The sequence below is a fragment of the Phyllobates terribilis genome, unplaced genomic scaffold (genome assembly GCF_046119375.1).
Source record: "Phyllobates terribilis strain yellow unplaced genomic scaffold, ASM4611937v1 Scaffold_3__8_contigs__length_932513732, whole genome shotgun sequence".
Taxonomy (NCBI): Eukaryota; Metazoa; Chordata; class Amphibia; order Anura; family Dendrobatidae; genus Phyllobates; species Phyllobates terribilis.
Genome location: NW_027362763.1, coordinates 591,793,169 through 591,812,816, shown reverse-complemented (window position 1 = coordinate 591,812,816; position 19,648 = coordinate 591,793,169).

The following is a 19,648-nucleotide window of genomic DNA, read 5'->3' as shown; positions in this document are numbered from 1 at the left end:
CTCTTGTAAGGTGCATTGCAAGTTGCTCCGTCCTAATTTTTGGCAGCTTTTGCTTGCAAGGCATAAGCAAATACTATGGGACACCCACTCCCCAATAATGGGACTTATGTTTGTAATAGGCTGTACTGCATGTGACGCGCCCCCTGGGCCATGTGTACACGTGTGTGGGATTCCCGGTGCCGGGTCTCTGGGGCCTGTAGTCTCCGTGGCGGTGACCCGGTCCCGTGGCTCAGGCTGGTCAAACCAGTGGCAATCTTTCTTAGATTTTGAGGTTAATTGTCCACCCGTGGATTGCGGTCAGGGAGTACCACCGCTGCATGGCAGACCGCCGAGGCTGGTGTTGTGAGCGCAGCATAAAATGGGATAACTCCCTTCGGGAGGAGTATAGCCTCAGGACAGTGAGTGTGGATGATGGGGGTGATGGTGCACGAGTGCAGCAGGAATGACTCAGATTCTTTGCAGTGCAGTTCAGGGTCTTTACTGATGATTATAAGGTAGACCCTCCCGGGAGTACTGGCTAGCATAAGAGGCCTGGTCAGTCTGTGAGCAAGCAGGAGTTCCCCTGGCCAGGTGGAGTTGTAGGCCTCCCCGTCTGTCTGCACTCTTCCTGGCTACCTTGCTGTAAGCGGATAGAAGTAGCCCACGTCCCTGAGTGTACCGTGTAGTGCTCACCCGTATGACTGGTGACTTGGGGCCTTCTGTTAGCCTCCGCTCCACGACGGCGGTGCTGGTCCCTTGCTTGTGACTGAGCCTCTGGGCTTCTATGGCCAGAGGACCTGAAATCCCCTGCCGGCTGGTTTCTGCTGCTGGATATATAAGTCCTCACAGCTTCGGACTCCTGTGTCCGGTTCCTATTGTCTTCTGACAGGGCGAGCTCTGCTCAGCTTCCAGCCCCTCGTCTTTAGCTCCTAGCTCCTACAGAGCTCCTTGCTGTTACTTTCCCTTGCTCTCACTCTGACTCTGACTGTTCTCTGTTCTCTGACTCACTCAACCCCACCCCAGATCCAGTTTATAAGGGCAGAATTCTCCCCTCCCAGGACTGGGGCAGGAGGATGTTGCATGTTTAAGGGATCCTGACCAGGAAACCTCCCACTTGCTCTCCGAGGTAATATCTCTATTACTGTGGTGACCAGACCCCTGGGGTGCCACACATGGCTCTTGTAAGGGGCATTGCAGTACCTCATAATTTTTGGAAAGCATTCCATTCAATGCTTAGGCCAACAGTGCACAGGAGACCCAGTTGCTATAAATGGAAAAAAAGGTTTAGTTAACGCCCTTTGACCTCCATGTCATTTCCAAGGGGCATTGGAGTGCCTCGAAATTTTTGGTAGGCATTGCACTCACTGTATGCCCTATAACTGTGTAGCCGAACCGCTCCTTTTGTTACATAAACATATCCTACAAGACATATCTGGTTGACTGGCCTGATATTGATGTGAATGGTCCCTGTTCCTCCTGCTCTTTCTCTTTTGCCACTACCTCATCCATCATTTATCACCTGAAGCTTTGTTTTAACGGGAGTCATAGAACTTGCATAATAGCAGGAAAACATCCAGCAATCCTCGGAGGAGGTAGGATATGCGCCAAAACGCTGACCTCCTCAGGCCTAGCCGCTACTACATACATGCGCTTGCATTACAACAAAACAAAGCAGTTGCTAACTTCTATCATCCTCATCATGCTCCTCACCTTGGCACTCTCAACTCCCCTGATGGAGAAGCCAGGGCCCACCGGAGGAGTCTGATAGTCCGGTGGGCTCGGCCAATGCTGCCCTAAAGCAGGCCAGGCTAAGAAAAGTGTGGGAAAGGTTACCGGTACAAATAGGGGTGGCTGGGGACCGAGTAAGGACACCCGGCCACCCCCTGGAGGCTGGGGAGCAAGCGGGGACACCCGGCCACCAGGCGGCTGGGGACTTAGTATGGATACCAGGCCGCCGACACAGCCATGGCGTGGTGGCCAGATTCCGCCTCCACATGCCTAAAAGGCCCAATTTAAAGTGCAAGCAAGCAAGCAGTATGGTATTGCAGCCTGGGGGTGGGCGGGTGGCAGGCTGCATACTTGCGCTTGCATTGCAAGGAATGGGAGAGGTACAATTGAACACTGCCCTGGGACAAGGACTTGAATGGGGATAGTTGCAAGTCTGCAACGACAGGTGCAAGGTGGGAGGCATCTTCGCATGTACCATGAACAGGGGTTTGGCATGCACACACTACAGCGGAATAGGCTCTCCTTTCCACTAAATGCACTGGGGAGGGCAGAGGTAATGTTTTGGTATACGCGCTTAATATTATGTATAAGGGACACCAGGACAAATAGGGGCGGCTGGGGACTGAGTATGGATACCTCGCTGCTGAAGCAGACATGAGGTAGTGGCCAGCTTCGGACTCCTCTAAACTAAAAGGCCCCATTTCAAGTGCAAGCTAGCAGTATGAATTGCAGTCTGGGGGTGGGTGGGTGGCAGGCTGCACACTTACACTTGCATTAAAAGAAAACATAGCAGATGCTAACTTCTGTCATCATCATCATGCTCCTCACCTTGGCACTCTCAACTCCACCGATGGAGAAGTCAAGGCCCACCGGAGGAGTCTGATACTCTGGTGGGCTCGTCCAATGCTGCCTAAAGCAGGCCGGGCTAAGAAAAGTGTGTGGGGGGATGTTCCAAGGAGAAATGGGGGAGGCTGGGGACTGTTTATGGACACCCGACTGCCCCCAGGCGGCTGGGGACCATGTGGACACCCCGCCGCCGGGCGGCTGGGGACTGAGTATGGATTCCAGGCCGCCAACACAGCCATGACGTGGTGGCCAGATTCTGCCTCCACATGCCTAAAAGGCCCAATTTCAAGTTCAAGCAAGCAAGCAGTATGGTATTGCAGCCTGGGGGTGGGTGGGTGTTAGGCTGCATACTTATGCTTGTATTGCAAGGAATGGGGGAGGTACAATTGAACACTGCCCTGGGACTAGAACTTGCATGGGGATAGTTGCAAGTCTGCATCTTCTGATGCGGCAAGGATCACTTATGATGGGCACACTTTTAGACAGTGACCTGGGAGTCAGAGATGCTTCCATGGGTCTTCCCCATGCTGTTCCCATGTCTTTTCAGCACTTTATGCATGTGTCACACAGCACATGGCCAGATAAGGTTGTAAAATGTTAAAATGACATTTCCCGGTGAATGCATTTGTCATAGTTGAAAGCAATACAAAAGTGCAAAAACACATAAAAAATGCTACTTGTGAACATAGCCGAAGGTGTGGAGGAGTAATTTTGTTTTTGGTCATTTATTTTAACTTATACACAAGTCTTTTCCCTGGAAAGGATGTTCCTTAACATATTTCACAGGAAAAAAGTTTCACTTTCGTTTTATTGTGAGCCTGTAAAAGTGGCTTAATACCTCTGACCACGTTGTTGACAGCAGTAACCTGGGGGTCAGAAATGCTTCCTGGGGCGATCCCCATGCTGTCCCCATGACATTTGAGCACTGTCACTATCGTTTTGGGCACTTGTTAGGCTTTTAAAAGACTGCCGGGGGAGCCACCGCAAAAATGCTCAAGTCTCCCATAGACTAACATTGGGCTCGTTGCTCGGGTCGAGCACCCGAGTATCACGGCGAGCTTGGCCCGAGTTTCGAGCACCCGAGCATTTCAGTGCTCGCTCAACACTACTGAAAATGACTAAATATCAAGGACTCATCGGGTGAATCGCTCTGGAACTGAATTGGAACGCTCACTGACATTTCCCCTCTCTGAAAGTCTGATAAACGCCGGAAAAATGACTAAGTCCAAAAAAAAATTTTTTTTCAACTTTTTTCAAATTTACCCCCATGGGATATATATCCTACCCACGCACATTTGGAGCTCTCCTGGGGTACCCTCACACATATTATTCCCTCATTTAGTGGATATTTTCACAAAAAAGTGAAATTTTCAAAAATTCAGAAAATTGGCTGAAAAGGACTAAATATCAAGGACTCATTGGGCAAATCGCTCTGGTACTGAAATCGGAGCGCTCACTGCCATTTCCCCTATCTGAAATTCTGATAAACGCCGGAAAAATGACTAACTCCAAAAAAAAAATGTTTTCAACTTTTTTCAATTTTACCCCCGTGGGATATATATTCTACCCACACACATTTGGAGCTCTCCAGGGGTACCCTCACACATATTGCTCCCTCATTTAGAGCTTATTTTCACAAAAAAAGTGAAATTTTCAAAAATTCAGAAAATTGGCTGAAAACGACTAAATATCAAGGACTCATCAGGCAATTCGCTCTGGAACTGAAATCGGAACGCTCACTGACATTTCCCCTCTCTAGAAGTCTGATAAACGCCGGAAAAATGACTAAGTTAAAAAAAAAAATTATTTTTGAACTTTTTTACATTTTTTCCCCCGTGGGATATATATTCTACCCACACACATTTGGAACTCTCCTGCGGTACCCTCACACATATTATTCCCTCATTTAGTGGATATATTCACAAAAAGTGAAATTTTTAAAAATTCAGATAATTGGCTGAAAACGACAAAATATCAAGGACACATCGGGCAAATCGCTCTGGAACTGAAATCGGAACGCTCACTGACATTTCCCCTCTCTGAAATTTTGATAAATGCTGGAAAAATGACTAAGTTCAAGAAAAAAATGTTTTCAACTTTTTGCAGTTTTACCACCGTGGGATATATATTCTACCCACACACATTTGGAACTCTCCTGGGGTACCCTCACACATATTATTCCCTCATTTAGTGGATATTTTCACAAAAAAGTGAAATTTTCAAAAATTCTGAAAATTGGCTGAAAACTAGGAAATATCATGGACTCATCGGGCGAATCGCTCTGGAACTGAAATCGGAAAGCTCACTGACATTTTCCCTATCTGAAAGTTTGATAAACGCCGGAAAAATAACAGTCCAAAAAAAATTTTTTTTTCAACTTTTTTTAATTTTACACCCGTGGGATATATATTCTACCCACACACATTTGGAACTCTACTGGGGTACCCTCACACATATTATTCCCTCATTTAGAGGTTATTTTCACAAAAAAGTGAAATTTTCAAAAATAGAAAAAATTGGCTGAAAATGACTAAATATCAAGGACTCATCGGGCAAATCGCTCTGGTACTGAAATCAGAATGCTCACTGACACTTCCCCTCTCTAAAAGTCTGATAAACGCTGGAAAAATGACTAAGTTCAAAAAAAAAATTTTTATTAACTTTTTTCAATTTTACCCCCGTGGGATATATATTCTACCCACACACATTTGTAATCTCCTGGGGTACCCTCACACATATTATTCCCTCATTTAGTGGATATTTTCACAAAAAAGTGAAATTTTCAGAAATTCAGAAAATTGGCTGAAAATGACTAAATATCAAGGACTCATCGGGCGAATCGCTCTGGAACTGAAATCGGAATGCTCACTGACAGTTTCCCTTTCTGAAAGTTTGATAAACGCCAGAAAAATAACAGTCCAAAAAAAAATTTTTTTCAACTTTTTTAAATTTTACCTCCGTGGGATATATATTCTACCCACACACATTTGGAACTCTCCTGGGGTACCCTCACACATATTATTCCCTCATTTAGTGGATATTTTCACAAAAAAGTTAAATTTTAAAAAATTCAGAAAATTGGCTAAAAAGGACGAAATATCAAAGACTCATCGGGCGAATCACTCTGGAACTGAAATCGGAATTCTCACTCACATTTCCCCTATCTGAAAGTCGGATAAACGCCAGAAAAATGACTGAGTCCAAAAAAAATTTTTTTCAACTTTTTTCAATTTTACCCCGTGGGATATATATTCTACCCACACACATTTGGAACTCTCCTGGGGTACCCTCACACATATTATTCCCTCATTTAGAGGAATATTTTCACAAAAAAGTGAAATTTTCAGAAATTCATAAAATTGGCTGAAAATGTATAAATATCAAGGACACATCGGGCGAATCGCTCTGGAACTGAAATCGGAAAGCTCGCGTACATTTTTCCTCTCTGAAAGTCTGATAAACGCAAGAAAATAACAGTCCAAAAAAAATATTTTTTTTTACTTTTTTCAATTTTACCCCCGTGGGATATATATTCTACCCACACACATTTGGAACTCTCCTGGAGTATCCTCACACATATTATTCCCTCATTTAGCGGATATTTTCACAAAAATGTTAAATTTTCAAAAATTCTGAAAATTGGCTGATAACGACTAAACATCAAGAACTCATCGGGCGAATCGCTCTGGAACTGAAATCGGAATGCTCACTGACATTTCCCCTATCTGAAAGTCTGATAAACGCCGGAAAAATGACTAAGTCGAAAAAAAAAAATGTTTCAACTATTTTCAATTTTACCCCCGTGGGATATATAATCTACCCACGCACATTTGGAACTCTCCTGGGGTACCCTCACACATATTATTCCCTCATTTAGTGGATATTTTCACAAAAAAGTGAAATTTTCAAAAATTCAGAAAACTGGCTGAAAACGACTAAATATCAAGGACTCATCGGGCGAATCGCTTTGGAACTGAAATCGGACCGCTCACTGACAGTTTCCCTATCTGAAAGTTTGATAAACGCCAGAAAAATAAAGTCCAAAAAAACTTTTATTTCAACTTTTTTAAATTTTACCCCCGTGGGATATATATTCTACCCACACACATTTGGAACTCTCCTGGGGTACCCTCACACATATTATTCCCTCATTTTGTGGATATTTTCATAAAAAAGTGAAATTTTCAAAAATTAAGAAAATTGGCTAAAAACGACGAAATATCAAGGAGTCATCGGGCGAATCACTCTGGAACTGAAATCGGAATTCTCACTGACATTTCCCCTATCTGAAAATCTGATAAACGCCAGAAAAATGACTGAGTTCAAAAAAAATTTTTTTCAACTTTTTTCAATTTTACCCCCGTGGGATATATATTCTACCCACACACATTTGGAGCTCTCCTGGAGTACACATATTATTCCCTCATTTAGTGGATATTTTAACAAAAAAGTGAAATTTTCAAAAATTTAGAAAATTGGCTGAAAACGACTAAATATCAAGGACTCATCGGGCGAATCGCTCTGGAACTGAAATCGGAATGCTCACTGACAGTTTCCCTATCTGAAAGTTTGATAAACACCAGAAAAATAACAGTCCAAAAAAAAATTTTTTTCAACTTTTTTAAATTTTACCCCCGTGGGATATATATTCTACCCACACACATTTGGAACTCTCCTGGGGTACCCTCACACATATTATTCCCGCATTTAGTGGATATTTTCACAAAAAAGTGAAATTTTCAAAAACTCCGAAAATTGGCTGAAAATGACTAAATATCAAGGACTCATCGGGCGAATCACTCTGGAATTAAAATTGGAATTCTCACTGACATTTCCCCTATCTGAAAGTCTCATAAACGCCGCAAAAATGACTATGTATAAAAAAAAATTTTTTTCAACTTTTTTCAATTTTACCCCGTGGGATATATATTCTACCCACACACATTTGGAACTCTCCTGGGGTACCCTCACACATATTATTCCCTCATTTAGTGGATATTTTCACAAAAAAGTGAAATTTTCAAAAACTCCGAAAATTGGCTGAAAACGAATAAATATCAAGGACTCATCGGGCGATTCGCTCTGGAACTGAAATCGGAACGCTCACTGACATTTCCCTTCTCTGAAAGTCTGATAAACGCCAGAAAAATTACTAAGTAAAAAGAAAAATTTTTTTCAACTTTTTTCAATTTTACCCCCATGGGATATATATTCTACCAACACACATTTGGAACTCTCCTGGGGTAACCTCACACATATTATTCCCTCATTTAGTGGATATTTTCACAAAAAAGTGACATTTTCAAAAACTCCGAAAATTGGCTGAAAACGACTAAATAACAAGGGCTCATCGGGCGAATCATTCTGGAATTGAAATCGGAATTCTCACTGACATTTCCCCTCTCTTAAAGTCTGATAAACGCCAGAAAAATGACTAAGTAAAAAAAAAAAATTTTTTCAACTTTTTTCAATTTTACCCCCGTGGGATATATATTCTACCCACACACATTTGGAACTCTCCTGGGGTACCCTCACACATATTATTCCCTCATTTAGTGGATATTTTCACAAAAAAGTGAAATTTTCAAAAATTCAGAAAATTGGCTAAAAGCGACAAAATATTAAGGACTCATCGGGCGATTCGCTCTGGAACTGAAATCGGAACGCTCACTGACATTTCCCCTATCTGAAAGTCTGCTAAACGCCGGAAAAATGACTAAATCTGAAAAAAAAATTTTTTCAACTTTTTTCAATTTTACCCCCGTGGGATATATATTCTACCCACACACATTTGGAACTCTCCTGGAGTACACATATTATTCCCTCATTTAGTGGATATTTTAACAAAAAAGTGAAATTTTCAAAAATTTAGAAAATTGGCTGAAAACGACTAAGTATCAAGGACTCATCGGGCGAGTCGCTCTGGAACTGAAATCGGAATGCTCACTGACAGTTTCCCTATCTGAAAGTTTGATAAACGCCAGAAAAATAACAGTCGAAAAAAAATTTTTTTTCAACTTTTTTAAATTTTACCCCCGTGGGATATATTTTCTACCCACACACATTTGGAACTCTCCTGGGGTACCCTCACACATATTATTCCCTCATTTAGTGGATATTTTCACAAAAAAGTGAAATTTTCAAAAACTCCGAAAATTGGCTGAAAACGACTAAATATCAAGGACTCATTGGGCGAATTACTCTGGAATTGAAATTGGAATTCTCACTGACATTTCCCCTATCTGAAAGTCTCATAAACGCCGGAAAAATGACTATGTACAAAAAAAAATTTTTTCAACTTTTTTCAATTTTACCCCGTGGGATATATTTTCTACCCACACACATTTGGAACTCTCCTAGGGTACCCTCACACATATTATTCCCTCATTTAGTGGATATTTTCACAAAAAAGTGAAATATTCAAAAATTTAGAAAATTGGCTGATAACGACTAAATATCAATGACTCATCGGGCGCTTCGCTCTGGAACTGAAATCGGAACGCTCACTGACATTTCCCCTCTCTGAAAGTCTGATAAACGCCGGAAAAATGACTAAGTAAAAAAAAAAAATGTTTTCAACTTTTTTCAATTTTACCCCCGTGGGATATATATTCTACCCACACACATTTGGAACTCTCCTGGGGTACCCTAACACATATTATTCCCTCATTTTGTGGATATTTTCATAAAAAAGTGAAATTTTCAAAAATTAAGAAAATTGGCTAAAAACGACGAAATATCAAGGAGTCATCGGGCGCATCACTCTGGAACTGAAATCGGAATTCTCACTGACATTTCCCCTATCTGAAAGTCTGATAAACGCCAGAAAAATGACTGAGTTCAAAAAAAATTTTTTTCAACTTTTTTCAATTTTACCCCCGTGGGATATATATTCTACCCACACACATTTGGAACTCTCCTGGAGTACACATATTATTCCCTCATTTAGTGGATATTTTAACAAAAAAGTGAAATTTTAAAAAATTTAGAAAATTGGCTGAAAACGACTAAATATCAAGGACTCATCGGGCGAATCGCTCTGGAACTGAAATCGGAATTCTCACTGACATTTCACCTATCTGAAAGTCTCATAAACGCCGGAAAAATTACTAATCCAAAAAAAAAAATGTTTCAACTTTTTTCAATTTTACCCCGTGGGACATATATTCTACCCACACACATTTGGAACTCTCCTGTGGTATCCTCACACATATTATTCCCTTATTTAGTGGATATTTTCACAAAAAAAGTGAAATTTTCAAAAATTCAGAAAATTTGCTGAAAACGACTAAATATCAAGGACTCATCGGGCGAATGACTCTGGAACTGAAATCGGAATGGTCACTGACATTTCCCCTCTCTGAAAGTCTGATAAACGCCGTAAAAATGACTAAGTCCAAAAAAAAATTATTTTCAAGTTTTTTCAATTTTACCCACGTGGGATATATATTCTAACCACACACATTTGGAACTCTCCTGGGGTAATCTCACACATATTATTCCCTCATTTAGCAGATATTTTCACAAAAAAGTTACATTTTCAAAAATTCTGAAAATTGGCTGATAACGACAAAATATCCAGGACTCATACGGCAAATCGCTCTGGAAATGAAATCGGAACGCTCACTGACATTTCCCCTATCTGAAAGTCTGATAAACGCCAGAAAAATGACAGTCCAAAAAAAAATTTTTTTCAACTTTTTTAAATTTTACCCCGTGGGATATATATTCTACCCACACACATTTGGAACTCTCCTGGGGTACCCTCACACATATTATTCCCTCATTTAGCGGATATTTTCACAAAAAAGTGAAATTTTAAAAAATTCTGAAAATTGGCTGATAACGAATAAATATCAAGGACTCATCGAGCGATTCGCTCTGGAACTGAAATCGGAACGCTCACTGACATTTCCCTTCTCTGAAAGTCTGATAAACGCCAGAAAAATTACTAAGTAAAAAGAAAAATTTTTTTCAACTTTTTTCAATTTTACCCCCATGGGATATATATTCTACCAACACACATTTGGAACTCTCCTGGGGTAACCTCACACATATTATTCCCTCATTTAGTGGATATTTTCACAAAAAAGTGACATTTTCAAAAACTCCGAAAATTGGCTGAAAACGACTAAATAACAAGGGCTCATCGGGCGAATCATTCTGGAATTGAAATCGGAATTCTCACTGACATTTCCCCTCTCTTAAAGTCTGATAAACGCCAGAAAAATGACTAAGTAAAACAAAAAAATTTTTTCAACTTTTTTCAATTTTACCCCCGTGGGATATATATTCTACCCACACACATTTGGAACTCTCCTGGGGTACCCTCACACATATTATTCCCTCATTTAGTGGATATTTTCAGAAAAAAGTGAAATTTTCAAAAATTCTGAAAATTGGCTAAAAGCGACAAAATATTAAGGACTCATCGGGCGATTCGCTCTGGAACTGAAATCGGAACGCTCACTGACATTTCCCCTATCTGAAAGTCTGCTAAACGCCGGAAAAATGACTAAATCTGAAAAAAAAATTTTTTCAACTTTTTTCAATTTTACCCCCGTGGGATATATATTCTACCCACACACATTTGGAACTCTCCTGGAGTACACATATTATTCCCTCATTTAGTGGATATTTTAACAAAAAAGTGAAATTTTCAAAAATTTAGAAAATTGGCTGAAAACGACTAAGTATCAAGGACTCATCAGGCGAGTCGCTCTGGAACTGAAATCGGAATGCTCACTGACAGTTTCCCTATCTGAAAGTTTGATAAACGCCAGAAAAATAACAGTCGAAAAAAAATTTTTTTTCAACTTTTTTAAATTTTACCCCCGTGGGATATATTTTCTACCCACACACATTTGGAACTCTCCTGGGGTACCCTCACACATATTATTCCCTCATTTAGTGGATATTTTCACAAAAAAGTGAAATTTTCAAAAACTCCGAAAATTGGCTGAAAACGACTAAATATCAAGGACTCATTGGGCGAATTACTCTGGAATTGAAATTGGAATTCTCACTGACATTTCCCCTATCTGAAAGTCTCATAAACGCCGGAAAAATGACTATGTACAAAAAAAAATTTTTTCAACTTTTTTCAATTTTACCCCGTGGGATATATTTTCTACCCACACACATTTGGAACTCTCCTAGGGTACCCTCACACATATTATTCCCTCATTTAGTGGATATTTTCACAAAAAAGTGAAATATTCAAAAATTTAGAAAATTGGCTGATAACGACTAAATATCAATGACTCATCGGGCGCTTCGCTCTGGAACTGAAATCGGAACGCTCACTGACATTTCCCCTCTCTGAAAGTCTGATAAACGCCGGAAAAATGACTAAGTAAAAAAAAAAAATGTTTTCAACTTTTTTCAATTTTACCCCCGTGGGATATATATTCTACCCACACACATTTGGAACTCTCCTGGGGTACCCTCACACATATTATTCCCTCATTTTGTGGATATTTTCATAAAAAAGTGAAATTTTCAAAAATTAAGAAAATTGGCTAAAAACGACGAAATATCAAGGAGTCATCGGGCGCATCACTCTGGAACTGAAATCGGAATTCTCACTGACATTTCCCCTATCTGAAAGTCTGATAAACGCCAGAAAAATGACTGAGTTCAAAAAAAATTTTTTTCAACTTTTTTCAATTTTACCCCCGTGGGATATATATTCTACCCACACACATTTGGAACTCTCCTGGAGTACACATATTATTCCCTCATTTAGTGGATATTTTAACAAAAAAGTGAAATTTTAAAAAATTTAGAAAATTGGCTGAAAACGACTAAATATCAAGGACTCATCGGGCGAATCGCTCTGGAACTGAAATCGGAATGCTCACTGACAGTTTCCCTATCTGAAAGTTTGATAAACGCCAGAAAAATAACAGTCCAAAAAAAAATTTTTTTCAACTTTTTTAAATTTTACCCCCGTGGGATATATATTCTACCCACACACATTTGGAACTCTCCTGGGGTACCCTCACACATATTATTCCCTCATTTAGTGGATATTTTCACAAAAAAGTGAAATTTTTCAAAAACTCCGAAAATTGGCTGAAAACGACTAAATATCAAGGACTCATCGGGCGAATCACTCTGGAATTGAAATTGGAATTCTCACTGACATTTCCCCTATCTGAAAGTCTCATAAACGCCGCAAAAATGACTATGTACAAAAAAAAATATTTTTCAACTTTTTTCAATTTTACCCCCATGGGATATATACTCTACCAACACACATTTGGAACTCTCCTGGGGTAACCTCACACATATTATTCCCTCATTTAGTGGATATTTTCACAAAAAAGTGAAATTTGCAAAAATTCAGAAAATTGGTTAAAAACGACGAAATATCAAGGACTCATCGGGCGAATCACTCTGGAACTGAAATCGGAATTCTCACTTACATTTCCCATCTCTGAAAGTCTGATAAACGCCGGAAAAATGAGTAAGTCCAAAAAAAAATTTTTTGCAACTTTTTTCAATTTTACCCCCTTGGGATATATATTCTACCCACACACATTCGGAACTCTCCTGGGGTACCCTCACACATATTATTCCCTCATTTAGTGGATATTTTCACAAAAAAGTGAAATTTTCAAAAATTCAGAAAATTGGCTGAAAACGATGAAATATCAAGGACTCATCGGGCAAATCACTCTGGAACTGAAATCGGAATTCTCACTGACATTTCACCTATCTGAAAGTCTCATAAACGCCGGAAAAATTACTAATCCAAAAAAAAAAATGTTTCAACTTTTTTCAATTTTACCCCGTGGGACATATATTCTACCCACACACATTTGGAACTCTCCTGTGGTATCCTCACACATATTATTCCCTTATTTAGTGGATATTTTCACAAAAAAAGTGAAATTTTCAAAAATTCAGAAAATTTGCTGAAAACGACTAAATATCAAGGACTCATCGGGCGAATGACTCTGGAACTGAAATCGGAATGGTCACTGACATTTCCCCTCTCTGAAAGTCTGATAAACGCCGTAAAAATGACTAAGTCCAAAAAAAAATTATTTTCAAGTTTTTTCAATTTTACCCACGTGGGATATATATTCTAACCACACACATTTGGAACTCTCCTGGGGTAATCTCACACATATTATTCCCTCATTTAGCGGATATTTTCACAAAAAAGTTACATTTTCAAAAATTCTGAAAATTGGCTGATAACGACAAAATATCAAGGACTCATAGGGCGAATCGCTCTGGAACTGAAATCGGAACGCTCACTGACATTTCCCGTCTCTGAAAGTCTGATAAACGCCGGAAAAATGAATAAGTCCAAAAAAAAACTTTTTTGCAACTTTATTCAATTTTACCCCCTTGGGATATATATTCTACCCACACACATTTGGAACTCTCCTGGGGTACCTTCAAACATATTATTCCCTCATTTAGTGGATATTTTCACAAAAAAGTAAAATTTTCAAAAATTCAGAAAATTGGCTGAAAATGACGAAATATCGAGGACTCATCGAGCGAATCGCTCTGGAACTGAAATCGGAACGCTCACTGACATTTTCCCTATCTGAAAGTCTGATAAACGCAAGAAAAATAACAGTCCAAAAAAAAAATTTTTTTAACTTTTTTCAATTTTACACCGTGGGATATATATTCTACCCACACACATTTGGAACACTCCTTGAGTAACCTCACACATATTATTCCCTCATTTAGCGGATATTTTCACAAAAATGTTAAATTTTCAAAAATCCTGAAAATTGGCTGATAACGACTAAACATCAAGGACTCATCTGGCGAATTGCTCTGGAACTGAAATCGGAATGCTCACTGACATTTCCCCTATCTGAAAGTCAGATAAACGCCAGAAAAATGACTGAGTCCAAAAAAAATTTTTTTCAACTTTTTTCAATTTTACCCCGTGGGATATATATTCTACCCACACACATTTGGAACTCTCCTGGGGTACCTTCACACATATTATTCCCTCATTTAGCAGATATTTTCACAAAAAAGTTAAATTTTCAAAAATTCAGAAAATTGGCTGATAACGACAAAATATCAATGACTCATAGGGCGAATCGCTCTGGAACTGAAATCGGAACGCTCACTGACATTTCCACTATCTGAAACTCTGATAAACGCGGGAAAAATGACTAAGTCCAAAAGAATTTTTTTTAAACTTTTTTCATTTTTACCCCCGTGGGATATATATTCTACCCACACACATTTGGAACTCTCCTGGGGTACCCTCACACATATTATTCCCTCATTTAGTGGATATTTTCACAAAAAAGTGAAATTTTCAAAAATTCAGAAAGTTGGCTGAAAACGACAAAATATCAAGCACTCATCGGGCGAATCGCTCTGGAACTAAAATCGGAACGCTCACTGACAGTTTCCCTATCTGAAAATTTGATAAACGCCACAAAAATAACAGTCCAAAAAAAAATTTTTTAAACTTTTTTCAATTTTACCCCGTGGGATATATATTCTACCCACACACATTTGGAACTCTCCTGGGGTACCCTCACACATATTATTCCCTCATTTAACGAATATTTTCACAAAAAAGTGAAATTTTCAAAAATTCTGAAAATTGGCTGAAAACGACTAAATATCAAGGAATCATCGGGCAAATCGCTCTGGAACTGAAATCGGAATGCTCACTGACATTTCCCTTTTCTGAAAGTCTGATAAACGGCGGAAAAATGACTAAGTCCAAAAAATTTTTTTTTCAATTTTACCCCCGTGGGATATATATTCTACCCACACACATTTGGAACTCTCCTGAGGTACCCTCACACATATTATTCCCTCATTTAGTGGATATTTTCACTAAAAAGTGAAATTTTCAGAAATTCATAAAATTGGATGAAAAAGACTAAATACCAAGGACTCATTGGGCGAATCGCTCTGGAACTGAAATCGGAATGCTCACTGACATTTCCCGTATCTGAAAGTCTGATAAACGCTGGAAAAATGAGTCCAAAAAAAATTTTTTTCAACTTTTTTCAATTTTACCCCCGTGGGATATATATTCTACCCACACACATTTGGAACTCTCCTGGGGTACCCTTACACATATTATTCCCTCATGGGATATTTTGCACAAAAAAGTGAAATTTTCAAAAATTCTGAAAATTGGCTGAAAACGACTAAATATCAAGGACTCATCTGGCGAATCACACTGGAACTGAAATCGGAATTCTCACTGACATTTCCCCTCTCTGAAAGTCTAATGAACGCGGGAAAAATAGCTAAGTCCAAAAAAAAATTTTTTCAATTTTTTTCAATTTTACCCCCGTGGGATATATATTCTACCCACACACATTTGGAACTCTCCTGGGGTACCCTCACACATATTATTCCCTCATTTAGTGGATATTTTCACAAAAAAGTGAAATTTTCAAAAATTCCGAAAATTGGCTGAAAACGACTAAATACCAAGGACTCATTGGGCGAATCGCTCTGAAACTGAAATCGGAATGCTCACTGACATTTCCCCTATCTGAAAGTCTGATAAACGCCAGAAAAATGACTGAGTCTAAAAAAAAATTTTTTTCATCATTTTTCAATTTTACCCCGTGCAATATATATTCTACCCAAACACATTTGGAACTCTCCTGGGGTACCCTCACACATATTATTCCCTCATTTAGTGAATATTTTCACAAAAAAGTGAAATTTTCAAAATTTTAGAAAATTGGCTGATAACGACTAAATATCAAGGACTCATCGGGCGATTCGCTCTGAAACTGAAATCGGAACGCTCACTGACTTTTCCCCTCTCTGAAAGTCTGATAAACGCCGGAAAAATGACTAAGTCCCCAAAAAATTTTTTTTCAACTTTTTTTAATTTTACCCCCGTGGGATATATATTCTACCCACACAAATTTGGAACTCTCGTGGGGTACCCTCACACATATTATTCCCTCATTTAGTGGATATTTTCACAAAAGAGTGAAATTTTCAAAAATATCATGGACTCATCGGACGAATCACTCTGGAACTGAAATCGGAACGCTCACTGACATTTCCCCTATCTGAAAGTCTGATAAACGCCGGAAAATTAAGAGTCCAAAAAAAAATTTTTTTAAACTTTTTTCAATTTTACCCCGTGGGATATATATTCTACCCAAACACATTCGGAACTCTCCTGGGGTACCCTCACACATATTATTCCCTCATTTAGCGGAAATTTTTACAAAAAAGTGACATTTTCAAAAATTCAGAAAATTGGCTGATAACGACTAAATATCAAGGAGTCATCGGGCGATTCGCTCTGGAAGTGAAATCGGAACGCTCATTGACATTTCCCCTCTCTGAAAGTCTGATAAACGCCTGAAAAATTACTGAGTCCAAAAAAAAATTGTTCAACTTTTTTCAATTTTACCCCCGTGGGATATATATTCTACCCACACACATTTGGAACTCTCCTGGGGTACCCTCACACATATTATTCCCTCATTTAGTGGATATTTTCACAAAAGAGTGAAATTTTCAAAAACTCCGAAAATTGGCTGAAAACGACTAATTATCATGGACTCGTGGGGCGAATCGCTCTGGAACTGAAATCGGAACGCTCACTGACATTTCCCCCATCTGAAAGTCTGATAAACGCCAGAAAAATTAATAAGTCCAAAAAAAAAATTTTTTTTCAACTTTTTTCAATTTTACCCCCGTGGGATATATATTCTACCCACACACATTTGGAAGTCTCCTGGGGTACCCTCACACATATTATTCCCTCATTTAATGGATATTTTCACAAAAAAGTGAAATTTTCAAAACTTTAGAAAATTGGCTGAAAATGACTAAATATCAAGGACTTATCGGGCAAATCGCTCTGGAACTGAAATCGGAATGCTCACTGACATTTCCCCTATCTGAAAGTCGGATAAACGCCGGAAAAATGACTAAGTCCCCAAAAAATGTTTTTTAAGCTTTTTTCAATTTTACCCCCGTGGGATATATATTCTACCCACACACATTTGGAACTCTCCTGGGGTACCCTCACACATATTATTCCCTCATTTAGCGGATATTTTCACAAAAAAGTGAAATTTTCAAAAATTCAGAAAATTGGCTGATAACGACTAAATATCAAGGACTCATTGGGCGAATCGCTCTGGAACTGAAATCGGGACACTCACTGACATTCCCCCTATCTGAAAGTCTGATAAACGCCGTAAAAATGAATAAGTCCAAAAAAAAAATTTTTTTTCAACTTTTTTCAATTTTACTCCCGTGGGATATATATTCTACCCACACACATTTGGAACTCTCCTGTGGTACCCTCACACATATTATTCCCTCATTTAGTGAATATTTTCACAAAAAAGTGAAATTTTCAAAAACTCCAAAAATTGTCTGAAAATGACTAAATATCATGGACTCATGGGGCGAATCGCTCTGGAACTGAAATCGGAATGCTCACTGACATTTCCCCTCTCTGAAAGTCTGATAAATGCCAGAAAAATGACTAAGTCCAAAAAAAAATTTTTTTCAACAATTTTCAATTTTACCCCTGTGGGATATATATTTTATCCACACACATTTGGAACTCTCCTGGGGTACCCTCACACATATTATTCCCTCATTTAGCGGATATTTTCACAAAAAAGTAAAATTTTCAAAAATTCAGAAAATTGGCTGAAAACGAATAAATATCATGGACTCACCGGGCGAAATCGCTCTGGAACTGAAATAGGAAAGCTCACTGACATTTCCCCTCTCTGAAAGTCTGATAAACGCCGGAAAAATGACTATGTCCAAAAAAATTTATTTAAACTTTTTTCAATTTTACCCCTGTGGGATATACAGTACAGACCAAAAGTTTGGACACACCTTCTCATTTAAAGATTTTTCTGTATTTTCATGACTAGGAAAATTGTACATTCACACTGAAGGCATCAAAACTATGAATTAACACATGTGGAATTATATACTTAACAAAACAGTGTGAAACAACTGAAAATATGGCTTATATTCTAGGTTCTTCAAAGTAGCCACCTTTTGCTTTGATGACTGCTTTGCACACTCTTGGCATTCTCTTGATGAGCTTCAAGAGGTAGCCACCGGAAATCGCCTTCCAACAATCTTGAAGGAGTTCCCAGAGATGCTTAGCACTTGTTGGCCCTTTTGCCTTCACTCTGCATTCCAGCTCACCCCAAACCATCTCGATTGGGTTCAGGTCTGGTGACTGTGGAGGCGAGGTCATCTGGCGTAGCACCCCATCACTCCCCTTCTTCGTCAAATAGCCCTTACACAGCCTGGAGGTGTGTTTGGGGTCATTGTCCTGTTGAAAAATAAATGATGGTCCAACTAAACGCAAACCGGATGGAATAGCATGCCGCTGCAAGATGCTGTGGTAGCCATGCTGGTTCAGTATGCCTTCAATTTTGAATAAATCGACAACAGTGTCACCAGCAAAGCACCCCCACACCATCACACCTCCTCCTCCATGCTTCACGGTGGGAACCAGGCATGTAGAGTTCATCCGTTCACCTTTTCTGCGTCGCACAAAGACACTGAGGTTGGAACCAAAGATCTCAAATTTGGACTCATCAGACCAAAGCACAGATCTCCACTGGTCTAATGTCCATTCCTTGTGTTCTTTAGCCCAAACAAGTCTCTTCTGCTTGTTGCCTGTCCTTAGCAGTGTTTTCCTAGCAGATATTTTACCATGAAGGACTGCTGCACAAAGTGTCCTCTTAACAGTTGTTGTAGAGATGTGTCTGCTGCTAGAACTCTGTGCGGCATTGACCTGATCTCTAATCTGAACTGCTGTTAACCTGCGATTTCTGAGGCTGGTGACTTGGATAAACTTATCCTCAGAAGCAGAGGTGACTTTTGGTCTTCCTTTCCTGGGGCGGTCCTCATGTGAGCCAGTTTCTTTGTAGCGCTTGATGGTTTTTGTAACTGCACTTGCGGACACTTTCAAAGTTTGCCCAATTTTTCGCACTGACTGACCTTCATTTCTTAAAATAACGATGGCCACTAATTTTTCTTTACTTAGCTGCTTTTTTCTTGCCATAATACAAATTCTAACAGTCGATTCAGTAGGACAATCAGCTGGGGTTCCACCAGA